We start from the raw sequence: 23,080 nt of genomic DNA, 5'->3' as shown, positions 1-23,080 counted from the left end.
CCTTTTTCTTTTCTTTTCTTTTCTTTTCTTTTTTTGTCTTTTTGCCATTTCTTGGGCCGCTCCCTCGGCATATGGAGGTTCCCAGGCTAGGGGTCGAATCGCAGCTATAGCCGCTGGCCTACTCCAGAGCCACAGCAGTGCAGGATTTGAGCCGCATCTGCGACCTACGCCACAGCTCACGGCAACACTGGATCATTAACCCACTGAGCAAGGGCAGGGACCGAACCCGCAACCTCATGGTTCCTAGTCGGATTCGTTAACCCCTATGCCACCACGGGAACTCCCCTTTTTCTTTTCTTTTTGCTTTTTTAAAGGCCACACAGGCGGCATATGGAAGGGCTCAAATTGAAACTGCAGCTGAGCAACATGGGATCCAGGCTGCGTCTGCGACCTACACCACAGCTCCTGGCAATGCCGGATTCATAACCCACTGAATGAGGCAGGGATTGAATCTGCATCCTCATGGATACCAGACAGGTTTGTTATAGGTGAGCCACATCGGGAACTCCCTTAGGGCTGAATTTCATATCTGTATGTCTAACTAACTAACCAGTCACCTTCAGAAGTCTGGCAGGCAACTAAATGCATGATGTTTCCAAACCAGAATTCATCATTTGACAATACCTGACCCCTCCTTCTCACCTTCACCCTGTCCTCCAGCCCTTCCCTTGGCAGCAAACCAGTTTCCCTCCTTGATGTCCAGGTCTTAGCTGGACACCACCATCTGCCCGTCAAATGCATTGCTGTGCCACTGGACCCCTTTTCCATCACCCTCCACATTAAGTCGAACAACAAATCCTATCAACTGAACCTCTCAGAGAGCCCTCACAACTCTTTTCCCCTTTCATTCCAACAGCCACCACTGAAGTCTCCTCTCCCCTGAACTATTATTTCTGACTGGTATCTTGCTCTTTAGCTAAAAACCTCTGTGTGATCTTCCTAAAGCATCAATCCGATCATGTCACCACCCCAGCTCTCACCGTCCTCAACTCAAAATCCTTCAAGATTTCCACCTGTGGAGTCAAATCTAGAGGGATCTTACCTCTATATTTTCCCCTCCTCTCCCTGTACTTAATCTGTGCTTTAGGTCTATCCATATTTAATAATCCCCACGTGGTTGACGTAGTTCTGGCCAGTATATCGTCGCCTTTGTTCCCTCTGCCTGAAATCACTTCCCATGTCATCCATCTGGTAAATTCTTGTTTGTATTACAAAACTTACAGGTGGGCAGCTTCTTCCAAGAAGCCTTTCCTGATTCTCTTGCTCCTTTTTGTGTTTTCATCTCACACCTGCATCTGCTATTTTTATCTCACCATTATCACTGGTGACACTTTAGGAAGCTATCCTTTAAGAGCAGGGATTTTTGTCTTAGTCTCTCTCCTCCTTGCTTCTGGGTACTGTACCTTGCACATCATAGAAGTGAATGACTTATAAAGTGTAAAGAAGATGCTCTCATAAGTCATACAGAGAAAGACAAATATCACATGAAATCACCAAGATGTGGAATCTAGTAAAAAATGATACAAAAGAACTTGCAAAACGGACTCAAAGATTTTGAAACCAAACTTATGGTTACCAAAGGGGAAACATGGGGGGAGCCATAAAGTAGGAGTTTGGGATTAACATATACACACTACTACTACCTATAAAATAGATAACTGTGCTAACTACTGTATAGCACAGGGGAATCTACTCAACACCGTGTAATACCCTATATGGGAAAAGACTCTGAAAAGGAATGGATGTATGTATGTGTATAACTGACTTACTTTGCTCTATGCCTGAAACTAACCCAACTTTCTAAGCCAATCATACTTCAACAAAATAAGAAAAAAAGATTCTCCCAACTCCCAAAGGAAGGAGGGAGACAGATTTTTTTTTTAAAACCATCAATAATGTTTCTAATCCTTTAAAGATGGAGGCTTGGATGCACCTCTGAGGACACAAGGTTCCTTTGTTTCTGGAAAACTTTAATGATCCCTTATGCTAAACTGAGGCTATGGTCCCCAGTGGCAATGGAGAGCTACAGACAATGAGGTGCTAAGCTGCTCCACATGAAAATAGAAAAGGTAGTCTTTATTGACGGAGAGGCATCGCCAAGATTATTATGCTACTGAGAGACAGGCATGGACTAAGAGCGAGGAGCACAGGATTTTTTCCCCAAGTGCTAGTGGAATAGGGGTCTGGAGCGGACAGGCAGGAACTTGGCAAGAGCAGACATTTTGTAGGGATACAAACTGGCCTGGCAGCAAGACCAAGGGCTGGTGGTAAGAGGAAGGATAACCGGGAGGGGATCCCTGTGGAAAAGCATTGCCAACAGACCTCAGAAAAGACACTTGACTGGTGTCCAGTCTTCAGGCACCCCTGGCTCGCTGTGTCATTCCTTCCATAGTACTCTACACTTCAGTAAAGCTTTATGAAATGTCACAGCTCCATCACAGTCAAAACTTTGGGATTTAATACAGCAGCCCATGTCCACTGTCACACAATCAATACAAAGACCACCAAAAATAGTCCAAACTGTGGGCAGGGCTTATTACCAATCAGGCCAAGGAGATTCTTGTTCCTTAAGAAAAGTCAGTGAGTCTACTCCAAGCTGAAAGCGAAAGGGACAGGTGCAATACAGAGAAGGGGAATTTTTTCAAAATTTCTGATTGGTTCAAAAGTGGATTGAAAGGCACTGCACCTTGAGGCACAGGTGCAGTTCTCAAACAGGTTCAGAAGGGGCTATATAAGGCTCTAAAGGCTCATGGTCACTCAGGGTCACTTGAATGCTCAAGGCTTGGTAAAATCTTAAATTTTTTTTCAGAGTAAGACAATAAATAAGTAGATTATAACAGTCTGAGTTTAGACACAGAGAGTGGCCATAGTTTGAGGTCACATGTCAGGCCAAGGTGAAAAGCAACAACCAGTGTAAATTTTGAAATGTGGCAGTGTTCTGGAGAGACTCCTAAGTCTCCCTGGAAAGGTTGACCTATTAGAATACTAAGGACCTAGATGATGGTATTTGGCTATTGAAGGAGAAACACTCTTGAACTTGGAACAAGTAGGGCCATCAGGGTGTCACCACCACCCCCAAAATAAAAATAATTTTAAACCCAGTTCTTCCCTACAATTGGTAATATAGACTCTTCCCTTCCTTTTCAACTGAATTCAGGAAAAACATCACATCAGAGTTAGAGGTGGGAAATAAGATCTATTCTACATAAAGACAAGCATGCTCTGAGTTACACACCAAAACCCATAGATGCTGGTAGTGTCTAGTTAAGCAACACAAGGCACCCATGATTTTTGTTTAGAAATCATTATCATTTCCCTTCTATGAAAAATTACCACAGAAGTATTGTTCTTTTTTTTTCCAACACATTTGAAATTGTACATGGTAGGGAAGTTTTTAATTAGTCTATTCTGAGCAGGAACTGTGTGTGCTCACTACATCAGGAGTCTAATAAATTACTTCATAATCTCCATTGGAGGCTTTGTGTCGGAAAATACTCATTAGTTTGCATCAGCAGCTAGCAGCTTCCTGGGAAAGGGTTTAGAAACAGGCTGCAGTAGGTGTAGATTAAGTCGCTTGCAGCAAAATTCCTGGGCAGTAAAAACAAATAGGCCTGGATGGTGAAGGAAGCCAGGCGGGTCTGAGCTTTGGTGTCTGAGACAAAGGAACTTTGGAAATGCTTTGCAAGCGCTTTCTGCCCAGTCCAGAGTTTCCTGCTCATAAAGCTCTTCTCCCACTCCAAAAACAGCTTTTCAACTTTCAGATCATCCTCCTGCCATTTTTTTAAGTGTGGAGAAATCAAATGTTTGGAAATACTTGTCCCAGACTGGTAAGGAAAGGTTTATACTGTTCTATTTAGATAGACAGATAGACTGATTGATAGATACATACATACATACAAACACACACACATACATACATACATACATACACACATACATACATACATACATACAAACACACATACAGCACAGATAGATGTATAAAATGAGTGAGAAAAAAATGACATTAGCCCAGCTACTACGATGGATGGTTCCTCTCAGAGGAAGCATAATATATGATCTGTGTTGAGTCACCTGGAGAAAGGATGAGGTCCCAGAGGCACACTCTCATGACAAAGATGTTCCCTAAATTGCTTTTTAAGGAGAGAGAGTCTTGTTAATTTCTGGATTTCTGGATTCTAATATTGTTGCATCTCGAAGGTTTGTTAAATAAGTTTGGGGGGGTAGCTGAGGTAGACTTGTCCTAATAGGGGTGAGAACTTGAAAGGGATGGAGGATTCAGGGAGAGAGGAATGAACCAATACAGCCAAGCTCTGTATGCAAGAAAGGAAAGAAAGAAAAATTTGTTTTTTAGTAGAATAGGAGAGCTGCAATGTCTAAGGGGGATTTTGAAGTTATTTGCTCTAGGAGGCACATGGTAAATTCCTTTCATCTACCCTGGGAAACTACTTCCCAGAAGCAGACCCTGAGGCTAGGATGGTGTGAGGGGCTTCCTAAGGGAGACAAGTAAGGAAGCAAGGAAATGAGACAAGAAGGAAAAGTCAAGCTAAAGCGTAAGCCAGGCAAAGTTCGTCAGCCTGATCCTGTGGGGGGCTCTGGAGTATAAGTAGAGAATAAATCCCCAAGCACCCCTGGCTCTACTGTGGAGGGAAAATGGCTCCAGCAGCTTGAGGGCAGTCTATTGGAGCATCTGCAATGTTAAATGTATAGAGAAAATATGGTACATATATACAATGAAATATTACTCAGCCATAAAAAAGAATGCAATAATGACATTTGCAGCACCATGACATTATTGTAGCAACAGAGATTATCATACTAAGTGAAGTTCGTCAGATAGAGAATGACAAATATCACATGAGATCACTTATATGTGGAATCTAAGAAAAACTATACAAAAGAACGTACATATAAAACAGAAAGAAGGAGTTCCCGTCGTGGCGCAGTGGTTAACGAATCCGACTACGAACCATGAGGTTGCGGGTTCGGTCCCTGCCCTTGCTCAGTGGGTTAACGGTCCGGCGTTGCCGTGAGCTGTGGTGTAGGTTGCAGATGCGGCTCGGATCCCGCGTTGCTGTGGCTCTGGCGTAGGCCGGTGGCTACAGCTCCGATTCAACCCCTAGCCTGGGAACCTCCATATGCCGCGGGAGCGGCCCAAGAAATAGCAACAACAACGACAAAAGACAAAAAAAAAAAAAAAAAAAAAAAAAAAAAAAAAAAAACAGAAAGAAACTCAGTTTTCAAAATCAAATTGGTGGTTAATATAGGGGAAACTGGGGGGGGGGGAGCGGGTGGCAGGAGGGATGAATTAGGAGACTGGAAATAACATATACACGCTACTTTATAAAACAGATGATTAACAAGAACATACTGTATAGCACAGGGAAATCTGCTCAGTAGTTTTAATCTATATGGGAAAAAAGAATGGATATATGTATATGTATAACTGATTTACTTTGTTCTACACCTGAAATTAATACAACATTGTAAGTTAACTATACCCCATATTTTTTTAAAGGAGTTTTTAAAATAAGTCAAAGGTACAGGTGGGGGTGGAGGGAGAGTACAACATAGTAAAAGGAGAATCTGAGGGGATCTGACAGAGAGCACTGATTTTGTCCACTACAAAAATCTTTTTTTAAAAAATTTTCTTATAGATGGTTAACAATGTTCTTTCAATTTCGGCTGTACAGCAAAGTGATCCAGTTACACACACACACATATATATATATATATATTCTTATTTTCACATTATTCTCCATCATGTTCCATCACAAGTGATCAGATATAGTTCCTTGGGCTATACAGCAGGATCTCAAAGCTTATCCACTCCAAATACAATAGCTTGCATCTACTAACTCCAAACTCCCAGGACCTTCCAGTCCTTCCCCATTCCTTTTGGCAACCACAAGTCTGTTCTCCATGTCCATGAGTTTGTTTCTTTCCTGCAGATAGGTTCATTTGTGCCATATATTAGATTCCAGATAGAAGTGGCGTCACATACTATTTGTCGTTCTCCTTCTGACTTAATTCACTTAGTATGAGTCTCTAGTTCCATCCATGTTGCTTCAAATGCATTATTTTGTTCTTATTTATTGCTGAGTAGTATTCCATTGTGTATATATGCACGACTTCTTTATCCATCCAATTCATGTCTTGGCTCTTATGAATAATGCTGCAATGAACATAGGAGTGCAATTTTTCAATGAATGCTTTGTCTGGATATATGCTCAGGAGTGGGACTGCTAGATCATATGGTAGTTCTATATTTAGTTTTCTGAGGTAACTCCACACTGTTTTCCATAGTGGTTGTACCGATTTATATTCCCACAACAGTGTAGGAGGGTTCCCTTTTCTCCACACCCTCTCCAGCATTAGTTATTTGTAGACTTACTAATGATAGCCATTCTGACTGGTGTGAGGTTGTACCTTGATGTAGTTTTGATTTGCTTTTCTCTAATGATGAGGGATGGTGGGCATTTTTTCATGAGGCTGTTGGCCAGCTGTGTATCTTCTTTGGAGAAATGTCTATTCATGTCTTCTGCTCATTTTTCAATTGGATTGTTTGTTTTTTTGATGTTGAGTTGTTTGTATATTTTGGAGATTAAGCCCTTATCAGTTGCATTGTTTGAAACTATTTTCTCCTATTCTGTTAGGTTGTCTTTTTGTTTGTTTTTTATGGTTTCCTTTCCTGTGCAAAAACTTGTAAATCTGATTAGGTCCCATTAGTTTACTTTTGTTTTTATTTCTATTGCTCTGGGAGACTGACCTAAGAAAGCATGTGTATGGCTGATGTCATAGAATGTTTTGCCTATGTTCTCTTCTAAGAGTTTTACGGTGTCTTATGGTTAAGTCTTAAAGCTATTTTGAGTTTATTTTTGTGTATTGTGTGAGAGTGTGTTCTAGTTTCATTGATTTACATGTGGCTGTCCAGTTTTACCGCACCACTTGCTGAAGAGACTTTTTCCCATTTTATATTCTTGCCTCCTTTGTCAAAGATTAACTGACCATAGGTGTCTGGGTTTATTTCTGGGTTCTCTATTCTGTTCCACTTGTCTGTCTGTTTTGGTACCAGTACCACACTGTCTTGATTACTGTGGCTTTGTAATACTGTCTGAAGTCTGAGAGTTATACCTCCTGCTTGTTTTCTTCCCCTCAGGATTGCTTTGGCAATTCTGGGTCTTTTATGGTTCCATATACATTTTTGGATTATTTCTTTGAGTTCTGTGAAAAATATCACAGGTAATTTGATAGGGATAGCATTAAATCTGTAGATTGCTTTGGGTAGTATGGCTGTTTTAATGATATTAATTCTTCCAACCCAGGAGCATGGAGTATCTTTCCATTTCTTTGAATCCTCTTTAATTTCCTTAATGTTTTATAGTTCTCAGCATATAAGTTTTCACCTCCTTGGTCAGGTTTATTCCTAGGTATTTAATTTTTTGGGTACAATTTTAAAAGATAGTGTATTTTTATATTCCTTTTCTGATATTTCATTGTCAGTATACATAAATGCAACTGATTTCCGAATATTAATCTTGTATCCTGCTACCTTGCTGAATTCATTGATCAGTGCAAGTAGTTTTTGTGTGGAGTCTTTAGGGTTTTCTATGTAGAGTATCATGTCACCTGCATAGAGTGACACTTTTACCTCTTCTCTTCCAATTTGGATACCTTTTATTTCTTTTGTTTGTCTGATTGCTGTGGCTAGGACTTCCAATACTATGTTGAATAAAAGTGGTGAGAGTGGGCATCCTTGTCTTGTTCCAGATTTTAGCAAGAATGCTTTCGGTTTCTCTCTGTTGAGTACTAATTATATTGGCTGTGGGTCTGTCATAAATGGCTTTTATTATGTTAAGGTATGTTCCCTCTATATCCACTTTGGTAAGACTTTTTAATCAGGAATGGATATTGGATTTTGTCAAATGCTTTTTCTGCATCTATTGAGATGATCATGTGGTTTTTGACTTTTCTTTTGTTAATGAGGTGTATGACTTTGATTGATTTGCATGCTGAAATATCCTTGTGAACTTGGGATGAATCCCACTTGGTCATGGTGTATGATCTTTTTTATATGTTGCTGGATTCGGCTGGTTAAAATTTTGTTGAGAATTTTTGCATCTATAGTCGTCAGAGATATTGGCCTATAATTTTCTTTTTTGGTAGTATATTTGTCTGGTTTTGTTATTAGGGTGATGGTGGCTTCATAGAATGTCTTTGGGAGTGTTCTGTTCCTTCTTCTTCAAACTTTTGGAAAATTTTAAGAAGGATGGGTATAAGTTCCTCTTTGTATGTTTGGTAGAATTTACATGTGAAGCATTCTGGTTCTGGACTTTTGTTTCTAGGGAGTGTTTTTAATTACATATTCAATTTCATTTCTACTACAAAAATCTTTAATGAAGTCTACATTTGCTCACCAATGCATGTGCATGAGTTAATTCTTCGTGGTGATAAAAGCGGAACTGACATATCCATCTAGGCCAGGTCTGCAGAGAGTAAAAGCAGAGACTGTGCTTGTGGGTGTAGATGATGGTGAACATCTGGCACCTGGGTCCATATGCTTTCATAACCAATCTCATAATTAAATGCAAATATATTATGTATACACATGAAGCTATACTGTCAATGCCATAATAAAATGGAATTCCTGTTATCAAAATGTGATTTTTTTTTTTTTTTTGTCTTTTTGCTATTTCTTTGTGCCGCTCCCGCGGCATATGGAGGTTCCCAGGCTAGGGGTCGAATCGGAGCTGTAGCCACCGGCCTACGCCAGAGCCACAGCAACGCAGGATCTGAGCCGCGTCTGCAACCTACACCACAGCTCATGGCAATGCCGGATCGTTAACCCACTGAGCAAGGGCAGGGACCGAACCCGCAACCTCATGGTTCCTAGTTGGATTCATTAACCACTGCGCCACGATGGGAACTCCCAAAATATGATTTATATGTAGAGGTACATGTAGTCATAGCTCTGACCATTTCTACTAGGAGAATGGCCATGGTTCCTTCTTGCCCAGCTGACACAGTGAAGCCTCTCAGGCCCTCCATTGTCCAGCTCCAGCTTCTCGCTCCATGATCTCAGCCACACTCCTACCACGTGCTGCTTCTCATCCACACTCCATGCTATCTTTCCATAGTTGCCACCAAATAAACCTTAACATGCACTAGGCACTAGTAGGCTGATGTGGGTATAAGTACCACTTAATCCTAACAATAACTCCATTCTTAAGTGCTATTTTGTTTATTTCACAAATGAGGAAACTGCAGCTTAAGGAGGTAAAGTTCAAGTTCTCCATGTGGGTAAGGAGTTGAGCTGCACTTGGATGCAGGACTGGGTGACTAGGGAGTCAGTTCTTTTAGTTGCTATGCATCTCTCCTACATGGACACTGGCCCCTGCACCCCCCACCCCAAAAGCTCCTTTCCCTTTTCAGAATGTCAGTACCCTACCATCTTCCAAGAGCCAGTTCCAATGCAATATCCTCCATAAAGCATTTTAAATTAGGCAGAACTCTTGCAGGAAAGGGACAGAAATCCACCATACAAAGAAGGAAGATTATTGTTTGTTTGGGAAGAACACTGGAGTGGCCCAGGTGTTTGAAGGGATTACTACAGACTAGGGTCCAATAGGCACTAAATGCAGCTAGAATTCTCTACCTCTATCGTTAATCTCACCTCTACCTCAGCATCTGAGATGCCCCCCTGGCCCCCTGCAATGTCCATTTAAATCCAGGAAGGCCTGGATTGCCCCTATTGGGGTCATGTGTTTAATCCTTGCCTTAATTTCAGTCCAAGAGAGTGGAATATTATGACCAACCAAAACAAGGAGTCTGGTTTGTAACCTAAAGAAGGGGTGGGAGAAAAACAACCAGGCAATTCACAGCAATAGCTCCTATCATTCTCCTACCATTTATGAAGATGCAGACAGAATCTGTTCCAGTTTCTCTGCCATAAAACAACCATTTATCACACTCTCAGATTCTGTGGATCAAGAATTTGGATGGGACACAGCAGGGATGGCTTGGCTCTGCTCCATAGTGTTTGGGACCTGAGATCAAAGACTCTGAGCCAGGGGCTGGATTCACTCACCCTCATGCATGGCAGTTGAGACTGGCTATCAGCGTCGGGGCTCAGCTCTCCCCATGTGGCGTCTCCATGTGGGCTCTCCTTGTGAAATGGTTGAGACTTTCTCACAACCATCTATTTCTACAGCTGAACATTCTAAGAGAGGGCCGGCCAGGTGGGAACTGTATCACCTTTTCTAACCTAGCTTCAAAAGTTCTGCTGCATTCAATTTGTTGGAGCCACACAAGCCTGCCCAAGTGCCAGTTGATGGGAAATAGACTCCACTCCTTGATGAGGAGGGAAAAAACTCTGAAAGAGAATGTGGGGCACACTGCTGTAACATTCTTGGAAAATACAAACTGTCACACACTTTTTTCTTCTGAATTCTCTTTATGTGTTTTTTGTCATATCTTCCCTAAACTCTGTGAGATGTTTGTCTTTGCATTTCTTTGCAGTGCCTTGAACAAGACCTTCTACTTAACAGGTGTTGGATATGTGGGTTGGTTCCACATCTGACCATAATGCATCACAATTTTTTGAACATCTAATTGTGTAACTGTGAGAAAAATGACATAACATCTCTAAAACTCAGCCTAAAAACTGAGGCCATTTAAATAAAGTTGTGGTTTCTAAACATTCTGGTTTGGCAGCAAATTACAAATCATGTTCTTCAAATTACATCCAATAGGAGATCCTAGTCTGTAAGATTTGTGTAAAAAACCAGATATGCAGAAAAGGGAACCCTTGTGCACTGCTGGTAAGAATATAGAAAATGATATGGAAAAAAATAAAAAATAGGAGTTCGCATCATGGCTCAGCAGTAACAAACCTGACTAGTATTCACGAGGACATGGGTTTGATCCCTGGCCTCGCTCTGTGGGTTAAGGATTTGGCATTGCCATGAGCTGTGGCATAGGTTGGCAACTGCAGCTCCAATTTGACCCCCTAGCCTGAGAACTTCCATATGCCACACAAGTGGCCCTAAAAAGAAAAAAAAAATTAAAAATAGAATTACTGTATGACCCATTAATCCCACTTCTGGGTACCTACCGAAAAGGAAATGAAAACAGGATATTGGTGAGACATCTGTACTCCTGCGTTTACTGAAGCATTATTCATAAAGCCAAGATGGGGAAACAATCTAAGTGTCCATCAATGGATGAAGAAGACGTGGTATACATACACAATGGAGTATCATTCAGCCATAAGAAAGAATGACATCCTACCACTTGCGACAACATGGATGGACCCTGAAGGCATTATGCTAAGTAAAAGAAGTCAAACAGAAAGGTACTGTATAATATTATTTATATGTGGGATCTAAAAAGCTGAACCCACAGAAACAGAGACTAGAATGGTGTTTACCAAGGGCTGGGTGGTGAGGGAACTAGGGGAGATGTTGATCAAAAAACATAAACTTCCAGATATAAGATGAATGAGTTCTGGGGCTCTAAGGTGATTAGTCGATATACTGTATCATATACTCGAAAGTTGCTAAGAGAGTAGATGGTAAATATTCCCATTAGAAAAAAGAAATGGTAATTCTCTGAGGTGACAAGGGTGTTAACTAACACTATGGTGGTAATCATTTTGCAATATGTATATCAAAGTGTATCATATAACTTTTTATTTATACAATGTTATATGTCAATTGCATCTTGATAAAGCTGGATAAAAAAAAAATAGATGCTCTTTTTAAAGCAAGTGTAAGAGGACTAGAGAGCCACTCATTTTCCTCCCCTCCCAGTCACTGCCTTGGTTGACCCTGTGACAGTATTACAGTGGCCATCTGCTATTTTTAATCTTCCAGAATCTCTTCAAATCTCTCTCACCCCCCCACCTCTCTCTCTCTCTCTCTCTCTCTTTCTCTCTCTCTCTCTCTCGCCATTTTACTCAGACAGGGCTGACCCCAGCCCCGAGCACAACAGATGGGAATGTGACCCAGATATGGCCAATCAGAGTCACCAAAATTGGTTTAGAAATGAGCACATGACCAATTTACGGTAAATGAAACAAAGATTTTTTTTTTTTTTTTTTTTTTTTACTAAAAATATCAAGAAGAAAGATGTTCTTTATTCTAGAGCTGCTGTTGGCTGTCTTTGGTGCTTTATGGGAGGGACTCTGACTGAGAATTAAGCTCTAAAACAGAGGGGAGGTGAAGTAAGAGACAAGGGTAAGGGAAACAGGGAGGGGGTGACTTGAGACCATTAAGCATCTGGATCCAAGCTTATCTGATGCTAACATAAACCCTGGATTTTTCCAGACAGTTTGAACTGTTTTCATGCCACTGTATAATCAAAGAATTATAGCAAATACACAGAACTGCAGTTTCTGTGGAACACAGTTGGGAAAACACTACAGTAAATGATCTCTAAGGCCCCTTCCCCATACACGACTCTCTGAAGCTGTAGATCTTCCTGCTTCTCATCTTTTGTTGCTATAGCACCAAAGCATGGAAAATGCACTGGTTTCTCTGAAACTGCAGAATATCTGGTGGCCAAGAAAACACCATGAAAATGCCTATGGATACAGGCAAAGGCTCACTACTGATCCCATGTGACGTTTGTTCGCAGGCCCCCCAGGCTCACTCTTTCTAGGACTGAGCTTCCTAGATATGGTTTTAATCATACGTAAATTCTACATTCAAAAGCCATAGGTCTTTGGGAGGAAGAACCACATCAATGGACCTTCAAGCTATTGTTGATTGTGGAGTGGGAGGAGCAGGACCTATAGGCCCATTTGAACAGAAGAAAAAAAGACACTGACTCACCAAATCTAATTGGCCAGCTTGCTGTCTTCTGCCAGATCCTTTGCAAGGCCCGGTTCACTTATCCATAGAGAGGTGCTCTCCCATACACACTCCTAGACATGCTTCAGGGGTTGAAAGTGAGCCCTGATGCTCTTTGGCACTTCCATTATGACTCCAGGAATGTCTCTTTGAATTTTTTTGTATGCAACAGGGGGCTGTTTGCAATTTATATTAAAAATACGGAACCAGGAGTTCCTGTTGTGGCTCAGAGGAAACGAACCCTACTAGTATCCATGAGGATACGGGTTCAATCCCTGGCCTCACTCAGTGGGTTATAGATCCAGCCCTGAAATGAGCTGTGGTGTAGGCTGCAGCTGCTGCTCAGACACAGCATTGCTGTGGCTGTGGTGCAGGCTGGCAGCTGTAGCTCCAATTCGACCCCTAGCCTGGGAACCTCCATATGCTGTGGGTGCGGCCCTAAAAAGCAAAAACAAACAACAACAACAAAAAACACGGAACTACACCAAAACCAGAGATAAATGTCTCATCCCAGTGAGTGCTGACCACTGAGGAGCTGATGTCTTTGGCAGGAGATGTTATTCAGGCACCGCAGGGCCCTGAGCAGTCTTGGTGCTGAGTCACCAACTAGTCAGTTTAGATGCTTTGCCTCCTTGTGAGGCTGCCTCAACTCATTTTCCTGTACTTATTTCAAAGAGATTTCATAATAGAGGAAGATTACCACCAAAGAAGATGATTTTTAAATGGTATTTAAATAGGAATCCCACTCTTTTCCCATGTTTAAGTTACCTTTGTGTTTTTTTCTCTGCAGGTGATACCACAAAGCATCTGTTTTTTACACGAGTCCCTACCACTTGCAGGAGTGCCTCTCTCTTTTTTGCCTGCTGCCTCATCCTGACGGGAGTCCAACACTGTTATGCCACAGTCATTTTCAGGAACAGATGGTGCTGCCAGAGGCTCATACAGAACAAGATCATTTTCAAGACAACTGCTCTTAGAAACATATACCTCAGAGCGAACCTGAGGAGGTGACGATGAGGACAGAGAGGGTCCTGAAGGCTCCACTGCAGGGTCTCCTTGCCTTGGTGTAGAAGCCCCTCTGCACTATGAAAGGGGACCAGGTGGGACCCAGCACATAGTAGGTACTTAATAAGTGCCAAATGAATGAATCAAAGGCCAGCAGGGTGGCATGAAATGTGCAGTTTCATTTTGTTTTACTGAATTCACATAGGAATCCAACAGTGGAAAAAAGGAGAAACAATAGGTGATCATGTGTTGTCCCTGTGGGACAACATTTGAGGATTCAAAAATAATGTCCTAAAGATTATTATCCTAGACCCACCTCACTGATGCTCAGAATCAAAAGATTTGGAAAAGATTTTACATGCAGAAATTCTCTGTTAAATATCAACAATTGGCCCTGAAGTTCTCTGAAATGAGTTTTTGTGAGCATACTGTGGAATATTGAGAGGGGTTGTTTGGAGAAGTGATTCCATGTTGAAATGAATTTGGGAAGTAACAGAATAGCCAGAAGTAAACAGGTATCTTTACTGCAGGATGTCTTTTGTCTCTAGGACTTCCCCACTGCAGGACATCAATAGAGTTCATTAGCTATTTTTCATTGTAAATCTCCAAGGGGCACTATAGTGGACAATGGTGATCAAATGTATTGAACACAGAATCCTCTTTTTTTGGATTCTATTACCTTCGAAGGAGTCTTTGATGCACCCTTTTGGAAAGGCTGTCCTGGAACACAGTTCCCACTGTATTGCTTTTTATTTTTCCTATGGATATATTCAGAACAAGGGAGAATCTACTCTCTTCCCCTGCTCTATCAAGCCTTCCTTCCTAATAATATCAACCAAAGACTTTTTAAAATATGCGTCGTGGCGCAGTGGTTAATGAATCCGACTAGGAACCATGAGGTTGCGGGTTCGGTCCCTGCCCTTGCTCAGTGGGTTAACGATCCGGCGTTGCCGTGAGCTGTGGTGTAGGTTGCAGACGCGGCTCAGATCCAGCGTTGCTGTGGCTCTGGCGTAGGCTGGTGGCTACAGCTCTGATTGGACCCCTAGCCTGGGAAACTCCGTATGCCGAGGGAGCGGCCCAAGAAATAGCAAAAAAAAAAAAAAAAAAAAAAAAAAGACAATAAAATATGCTAGTTCTCCCTAAGTTATCTGATTCCTCCTGTGGTACAAGAGGATCGGCAGCATCTCTGCAGGGCCAAGACGCAGGTTTGATCCTTGGCCCAGCACAATGGGGTCAAGGATCTAGCACTGCCACAGCTGTGGTATAGGTCCTTTATCCCACCACACATTGCCACAGCTGCAGCATAGGTTGCAGCTATGGCTGGGATCTGATTCCTGGTCCAAGAACTTCCATATGCCACAGGACGGACTAAAAAAGGGAAAAAAAACAAACAATTTTTTTTTTAACTAGTCAAAATAATTCTAATGTTTAGATGGAAAAGTACATTTTTTTTTTTTTGTCTTCTGTCCTTTTAGGGCCGCACCGGCAGCATATGGAGGTTCCCAGGCTAGGGGTCCGATCGGAGCTGTTACTGCCGGCCTATGTCATAGCAACATGAGATCCGAGCCACGTCTGCAACCTACACCACAGCTCATGGCAACTCTGGATCCCTAACCCACTAAGGAAGGCCAGGGATCAAACCCACAACCTCATGGTTCCTAGTCGGATTTGTTTCTGTTGCGCCACGACAGGAACTCCCCAGAAAAGTAAATTATTGATAATATGAAGAAAGGGTGGCGCATGTTCACTGCAGCACTATTCACAATAGCCAGGACATGGAAACAACCCAAATGTCCATCAACAGATGATTGGATTAGGAAGATGTGGTGTATATATACACGATGGAATACTACTCAGTCATAAAAAGAACGACATAATGCCATTTGCAGTAACATGGATGGAACTAGAGACTCTCATACTGAGTGAAATGAATCAAAAAGACAAAGACAAACACCATATGATATCACTTATAACTGGAATCCAATTTACAGCACAAATGACCATCTCCACAGAAAAGAAAATCATGGACTTGGAGAATAGACTTGTGGCTGCCCGATGGGAGAGGGAGGGAGTGCGAAGGATCGGGAGCTTGGGGTTATCAGATACAACTTAGAATAGATTTACAAGGAGATCCTGCTAATTTGCATTGAGAACTATGTCTAGATGCTTACATTGCAACAGAACAAAGGGTGAGAAAAAAAATGTATACATGTAAGAGTAACTTGATCCCCATGCTGTACAGCGGGGAAAATAAATAAATAAATAAATAAATAAATAAATAAGGGGGGGCGTTCCCCTTGTGGGGCAGCAGAAATGAATTTGACTGGTATCCATGAGGATGTGGGTTTGATCCCTGGCCTCACTCAGTGGTTCAGGGATCTGGCATTGCCATGAGCTGTGGTATAGTTCACAGATGTGGCTTGGATGTGCTGTTGCTGTGGCTGTGGCCAGCAGCTCTAGCTTGGATTTGACTCCTAGTCTGGGAACCTCCATATGCCATGCGTATGGACATACAAAGCAAAAAAAAAAAAAAAAAAAAGGGGGTGAGGTAAGGGGTGAGGTGATCATCAGCAGATGTCAATACATAAACATATAATAATTAAAACTGAATAGTACTAACACAGGACCACCTCAGCAGATCAATAAAATAGAATGCAAAGTCCAGAAATGGACCTAATATGGACATACAGGCACCTGAGATCAGTGGGGAAAAGGTAAGTCATGCAATATAGAGTTGGGACTGACTAGCCATGAAGAGGCCAAAAAGAAGGTCAGATCCATACCTAACACCTCAAAAATGACTGTATTCCAAGTATTCTTAACAGATAAAAGATTTAAGTGTAACAACAGAAATCATAAGGGCAATGGAAGAAATTATGGAGGAATTGTTTCATAATCTTAAAGTAGGAAAGACCTAACCATAATTAAAAACCCAGGAGCCATAAAAGAAAAAAATTAACAAATTTGGCTACAAAATAATGTAAATGTTCTGCATAATAAAACTCAACATGAACAAAGCCAACAAAATGGGAAAAAATGTTTGCAACTCCTATTACAGAGGAAAGGTCAGCTCCTTAGTACAAAAGAGCTCCTACTGCCAATAAGAAAAAAAAGACTAAAAATGCAATAGAAAAAAAAAATGAACAAAGGATGTGATTACGTGACAGGAAAGGAAATACAAATGTCTCTTAGAATATCAGAAAACAGAATCAACTTCATAATAACAGCGATGCAATTTAAACTATCCCAGAATCACTCACCATAGGATACATAGTGAACAGTTCTGTGTAGAGAAAACAGGAATATGGGAGAACACGGTAAGGGCTGGCATATACGTGCATGAGCTGCATCTGCACGTTTGCTCAAGTGGAATCTAACAAGTAGAATCTTGTTGCTTGTGAGGAAGCTGGGTGGTTGGGAGACTGTGAAAGAAGAGAGACTTCACTGTCTTTTTTATTTTTGGCACCTTTACAATTGTGACTGTGTGCATGACTTTGAAACATATGAGAAAAATAAAGAAATAACACTGGATCTAAAAAACAGATTATTTTCCCCTTCCAGCTTCTCCGCTTGGCCTCTGCCACTGCCCTCCCTCTGGCTTCCTGGGCTCCTTCAGGAACTGCAGGAGCTGCTCAAAGTCTTCATGATGCCCAGAGCTGGCTTTATAGCTCATGAAATGAAAGTTGTCCTCGGAACCCTGCCAAATAGTTTCAGAACACATTTTAATGTGATGTTTCTGACAGAGCAGCTGTGGCTTCATCTAGCAGAATATTTGAGCATTTCTGTCTAAATACAGCAGTTGGGTTCCTAGAACAAAAGGTGAGGAAGGGATGGAAGTGTGAAAAATGGAGAGACTGGTTTTCTATGTGGCACATTATTAAATTTCAGAATTGGAATTTTATCTTCATTTTATTTTTTTTACATTGAAGGGTATATTTATTTATTTAATATAATGATTTTTTTTTCTGTTATAGCTGGTTTACAGTGTTCTGTCGATTTTCTACTATACAGCATGGCGACCCAATTACATATACATGTATAGATTCTTTTTTCTCACATTATCATGCTCTATCATAAGTGACTAGACATAGTTTCCAGCCTGGGAACCTCCATATGCTGTGGGTGCGACCCTAAAAAGACAAAAAAAAAAAAAAAAGGAGAGAGAGACAAAAACCAAAACTTACACCCATGTATTAAGAATAACATAAGGCTAATAGATGCATATTTTATTCTTCTGGTTGGATTTTTATAAGTCATATTCATCCCAATTCTAATACATGGGTGTAAGTTTTGGTTTTTGTCTCTCTCTCCTTTTATTTTTTTTTTGGTCGTCTTTTTAGGGTCACCCACAGCATATAGAGGTTCCCAGGCTAGGGGTAAAATCGAAGCTGCAACTGCAGGCCTACACCACAGCCATGTCAACAGCTTGTGGCAACACCAGATCCTTAACCCACTGATAGAGGCCAAAGATCGAACCTGCATCCTCATGCATACTAGTAGGATTCTTAACCTGCTGAGCCACAACGGGAATTCCTGTATCTTACTTTTTATCTCATAAAATCTGATTATTCTCTCTTTTTTTTCCCCCAGGCTAGGGGTCGAATCAGAGCTGTAGCTGCCAGCCTACACCAGAGCCACAGCAATGCGAAACCCAAGCCAAGTCTGCAACCTACACCATAGCTCATAGCAATGCCGGATCCTTAACCCACTGAGCAAGGCCAGGGATTGAACCTGCATCTTCGTGGTTACTAGTCAGATTCATTTCTGCCGAGCCATGATGGGAACTATCAAAATCTGATTATTCTTTTCAAACCCCTGGGTGGAGTCTTGTGAGGAATGGAAGGATCATTTAATAGTATTTGGCGTAAAAATCTGTTTGCAGGGAATCAAGGGGAATACCAGGTAGCCTCCTTCCCTCTGTATTTGAACTGCTGCCCATTTCTGATGGTACTCAATGCAACCCCTTTCAGACTGAAAAGACCTGAGGGGTCCTGATAGTTTCTATTAATATATATTAAGCTCTGCAAGGAGGGTGGTAAGTAGAACTAAGGGAGACTCAGAGACCAGATTGGCTTAGAGAATCATAGGAAATAGGGGAGCCAGCCAGAACCAGGGGAGCAAGTAATCCAAACTCAGTTCAAACAAACAAAAGTGACAAGAATTTATACAGGCTAAGACTCCTTCTATATCTATCACACAATCATGTTACAGTTTAGCCTCCTCCAGCTAAGAAAAAAAAAAAAAAGACATATCCTTTAATGAACATTTTCAACTCCTGGTCTAACCCCCTTGTAGAACCATAATAATCCCCAACCATCTAAGCAGCAAAGAACCAGGGAAGAAAGGAGAAATAAAGCTGCAAGTACAAGCTTTGCTTCCAATGCATAGGAGACAGGTCAGTACTGCCTTTGACATTTCAAGTGTCCTCAGGTGGATCCAGACTCTCCTAACATCTTGACACATATCAAATGTGTCCGTATCAACTATGGAATTTTATCTTTGATGCTCACAGCTCGTTTCTATCTCATAATAGTTTGAGAAAAGTATCTGTAAATGACACTAGCCTGAAGTCTGCTGATTTGGACTGCACAAGCACTGTAATAGGAAGGCAGATTATGACAGGATTGCCCTGCTCACAGGCAGGGACATGTGGGACCTTGGACAGCTCCAAGCCCTGAGGATGGAAGAATACAACCTGCCAGGGTTTGAGGTGGCTCTTGATCTCAGATCCCCTACCCTTAGGCTAGGGGCTTCCCACTCTTCTCCTCTGAGCATCCCTTAACTCCCTTTAAAGGGTTCCCAATAGGAAAAACCACTCTTTGTACGGATAGGAATCCCATTCTCTTGTTCTCATATAAGAATTGTCCCAAGAAGAAGCCATTTGGAGAAAATACTGTCGTTCCCTCTGCCCTTAGACTGGCTCCTCCACATGCAAGAAAGAGTCACTTACCTGGTTGATGAGATGGAAGGTCCTGACTTCCACTAGTCCTCATTTCTCTGAGGGTAGGGCCCTGAGTCACAATGAGGACAGTGTTGGCCTTTACTTCTTGTTTTCCCTGGCTGTTCTGGATGTGCTCTGAGCCTGTGCTTGGTGGAGGCCTGTGCTCCTGGCCTGCACTCAACAAGCAACCAAGTGCATCTCCATTCCCCGGCTCTAGCTCTCCAGCTCGCCTCTCTCACTCTGCTCCCCTTTTTTGCTCAGGTGCGCACTCTCTCTCTCTGGCAATTGATGAGATATGAGCAGGGCTCCCTTCAGGAAGCTGGCAGGGTTGTGAGGCCTGGAGTTCACTCATCCTTTCCCCAAAATGAGACCCCAAGTCTAGCTGAGATGGAAGAGAAGTAGTCAGGAGTCTCACTCTGCCCCAACTCCAAGCTGTGTCGTCCAGGGTGATAGATTAGAAGCCCTCTGTCTTGGACAAGGCATCTGATAATACACGTTAGGTGTCAGGTCTTTTAGTATCTGTTTCTAGAATTACTAGAATCCAAAATTGGAGTTCCTGTTGTGGTACAGTAGAAACAAATCCGACTAGGAATCAAGAAGTTTCAGGTTCGATCCCTGGCCTCGCTCCATGGGTTGGGGATCCAGCATTGCCCTTAGCTGTGGTGTAGGTCACAGACACAGCTCGTATCTGGCATTGCTGTGGCTCTGGCATAGGCTGGCAGCTGTAGCTCTGATTAGACCCCTACCCTGGGAACTTCCATATGCTACGGGTATGGCCCTAGAAAAGACAAAAAAAAAAAAAAGAAGAATCCAAATTGCAGAAGTTTCTTTGTTCCTTTGTGGTGCAGTGGATTAAGGATCCACTGTCACTGCTATGGCATGGGTTGGATTCCTGGCCCAGGAACTACCAAGTGTCACAGGCCTGGCCAAAAGAACAAAGAATCCAAAATCTCGAAGAGGTCAGTGACCAGGGTCCTGAAGACCTCCCACATTCACCACAGGGTTTGGACAATCACAGGCTCCTTCTGCCTCAAATGGATCATAAGGCAGGTTGCTTACCTGTCTGCCCAGCAAGGGCATAGGGGGTAGGTACCAAGTGCCTAGTGTCACTGGAAAAAGAAAGTGATGACTGTTGTGTAGTGCTTCCAGCAGGAGGCCTGTGTGAGCAGCATGTCCTGAACCAGGAAGAGGGTAGACACAGGAGTCAGCCAAACTACAGTGTGAATAGGCTCCCCAACCTATTCACTCTGTAACTCTGCGCAAGTTACTTAAGTTCTTTGATCTGTTTCTTCATCAACAAATGGAAATAATAATTTCTATTCTCATGGGTTTTTGGTAAAGATTAAATTAAATCACATATGCTAAGTGCTCAGCATATAGTCAGTGCCCAATAAATTGACCCTATTAATATTTCATGTAGCTATAACCGGCGACCCAAGGGGTTCCCCTTGGATCCATACAAACTGCAAGAACAAATAAGCAATTCACACACAGAGCTGCAACTGTTAAGGCCCAGCCTCTGGTTGCCAGAAGCAGACAGGGCTTTAACCCACTCATGTAAAGGAGAGGGTCCTGATGGTGGCAGGAGGTGGGGGGATGCGGCCATGTGAGCACTAAATCAGTGGTTGCTGAGCCAGGGACAGCCCTTGGCAACAGCTTCCCAACCAAGGAATGAAAGCAGCTGAGGGGGAGGCCCTGGCAGCCAGGAGGTGTGGGAGGGCAGGTTGGCCGTGGCAAAGGCACCAGCCGGCATTTCTGAAGCGGCTGTGGAACAGCCTGTTGGCCAACTAAGGCCATGCTGTGAGGCTGCTCAGTGTGGCCTTGGCCTAGACCCATTTGCAGAGGACAACAGCTGTGGTGCTGAGATCCTGAGCTGCTTGAAGAGCAGTGATAAGCACCCCTGATAAAAGCCCTGTCTGTGTGGACAACTCAGGAGTGCACGTGTGGTGCTGAAGGTCAGCAGCCTCATAATTCAGTTCATCCATTTTCTGGGGCTACCATAACAAAGCACCCCATCACAAATTGGGAATCTTAAAGACAGAACTGTATTTCATCACAGCTCTAGAGGCTATAAGTCCAAGATCAAGATATCAGCTTTCCTAGCTCCTGGTGGTTTGCTGGCGATCTCTGGTATTTCTTGGCCCGTTAGAGGCAGCACCCTGATCTTGGCCTTCATCTTCATCTATCTCTGTGATCAAAATGTCCCCTTTAATATCAGATTAGAGCTCACCCTAATGGCCTCAATTTTTTTTCTTTTCAGGGCTGCACCTGTGGCATATGGAAGTTCCCAGGCTAGGGGCTGGACTGGAGCTGCCGCTGCCGCTGCTGACCTACATAATCTTCCTAGGTGCTGCTGGTGCTGCTGGTCCAAGGACCACACTTTTTGAATTACCTTACTAGGTCACGAATAAAGGAGACCACTCCATGGTACTTGGAGGCAAAACTCTTCCACCCTTTCTCCATGCCTAGACTCAGATTCTACAGGGTTATACCCTCATAGCCCAAAAGAATTTAATACATCAGGAATGAAGAGAGCACAGGGTGAGGGCTCCATCCTAACAGGAATGACTACCTCCTTCAAGTGGGGTTTTCTTTCCTTTGAGGACCTATAAAGTCAATATGGTCTTGTCCAGCCACAGAGCAGCATTTGCCACTTGCAAAACCCAAAGGCCATCCTTCACAGTCTCTCCCTGCTCCCTGCCAGCACCCCACAACACCCCATCTTCTCCCTGGCACCACCCTTCCCCCTAACACCTCTCCACAACAACTCTCTCCTCAGCATCAGAGCACTATTCTGGTTCACTGCTCAACTTGTGAGTACACTAGAGCCCAAGGAGAGGGCTATGGATAAGGAGGCAAAGGGCCAAGAACCCTTACTGAAAAGATAACCATCCAGAGAGACCAGTCGAGCAAGTACCAATACTCACGTCAGACTCAGGACTCAAGAATGGTATCAACAGAATGACATTAAATATCCCTTCCGTGACTCCCTTGGAAATTCTGGGACTAGTCTTCAGCTGTCCTTCTCCCTGAAAAAATAAGGACAAGATGCCCAGCTGATACCTGGGTTGTTCCTGACTGAGTAGGGATCCAAATTTCCAGGACTGAATAAAATCCTGGCCTTTCATTTCAATTCCGTATCAAGGCTACATTCAAAATGACACATCAGAACCTGCTTGGCTTGTTAAAGATACTTTATCATGTCATCAAAGACTAAATTTTCTCTGCTGGCAAGTGTCCTGTAGACAAAAATATCTTAGAATTTCTGTTATCTGGATATCAT

The 23,080-nt window shown here is 42.5% G+C and overlaps 1 long non-coding RNA gene across 1 annotated transcript; it reads right to left on the bottom strand.

Moving 5' to 3' along the window:
* Positions 1 to 17,421: 17,421 nt before the first annotated feature.
* LOC146399460 (uncharacterized) lies at positions 17,422 to 22,852 on the bottom strand. The gene is made up of 3 exons (XR_014817789.1): positions 22,725 to 22,852; positions 20,857 to 20,972; positions 17,422 to 17,553 (listed from the first exon to the last, which is right to left on the bottom strand). It is a non-coding gene; the product is annotated as an uncharacterized LOC146399460 (long non-coding RNA).
* Between the last annotated feature and the right edge of the window lie 228 nt (positions 22,853 to 23,080).

Source organism: Sus scrofa, chromosome 10 (assembly GCF_054392235.1).
Source record: "Sus scrofa isolate SSC_HxYL_T2T_F1_AM1 chromosome 10, Sscrofa_HxYL_maternal_Yorkshire_Landrace_v2.0, whole genome shotgun sequence".
Classification (NCBI taxonomy): domain Eukaryota; kingdom Metazoa; phylum Chordata; class Mammalia; order Artiodactyla; family Suidae; genus Sus; species Sus scrofa.
The sequence above is the reverse complement of the archived record's forward strand: the minus strand, read 5'-3'. Positions and strand labels throughout refer to the sequence as shown.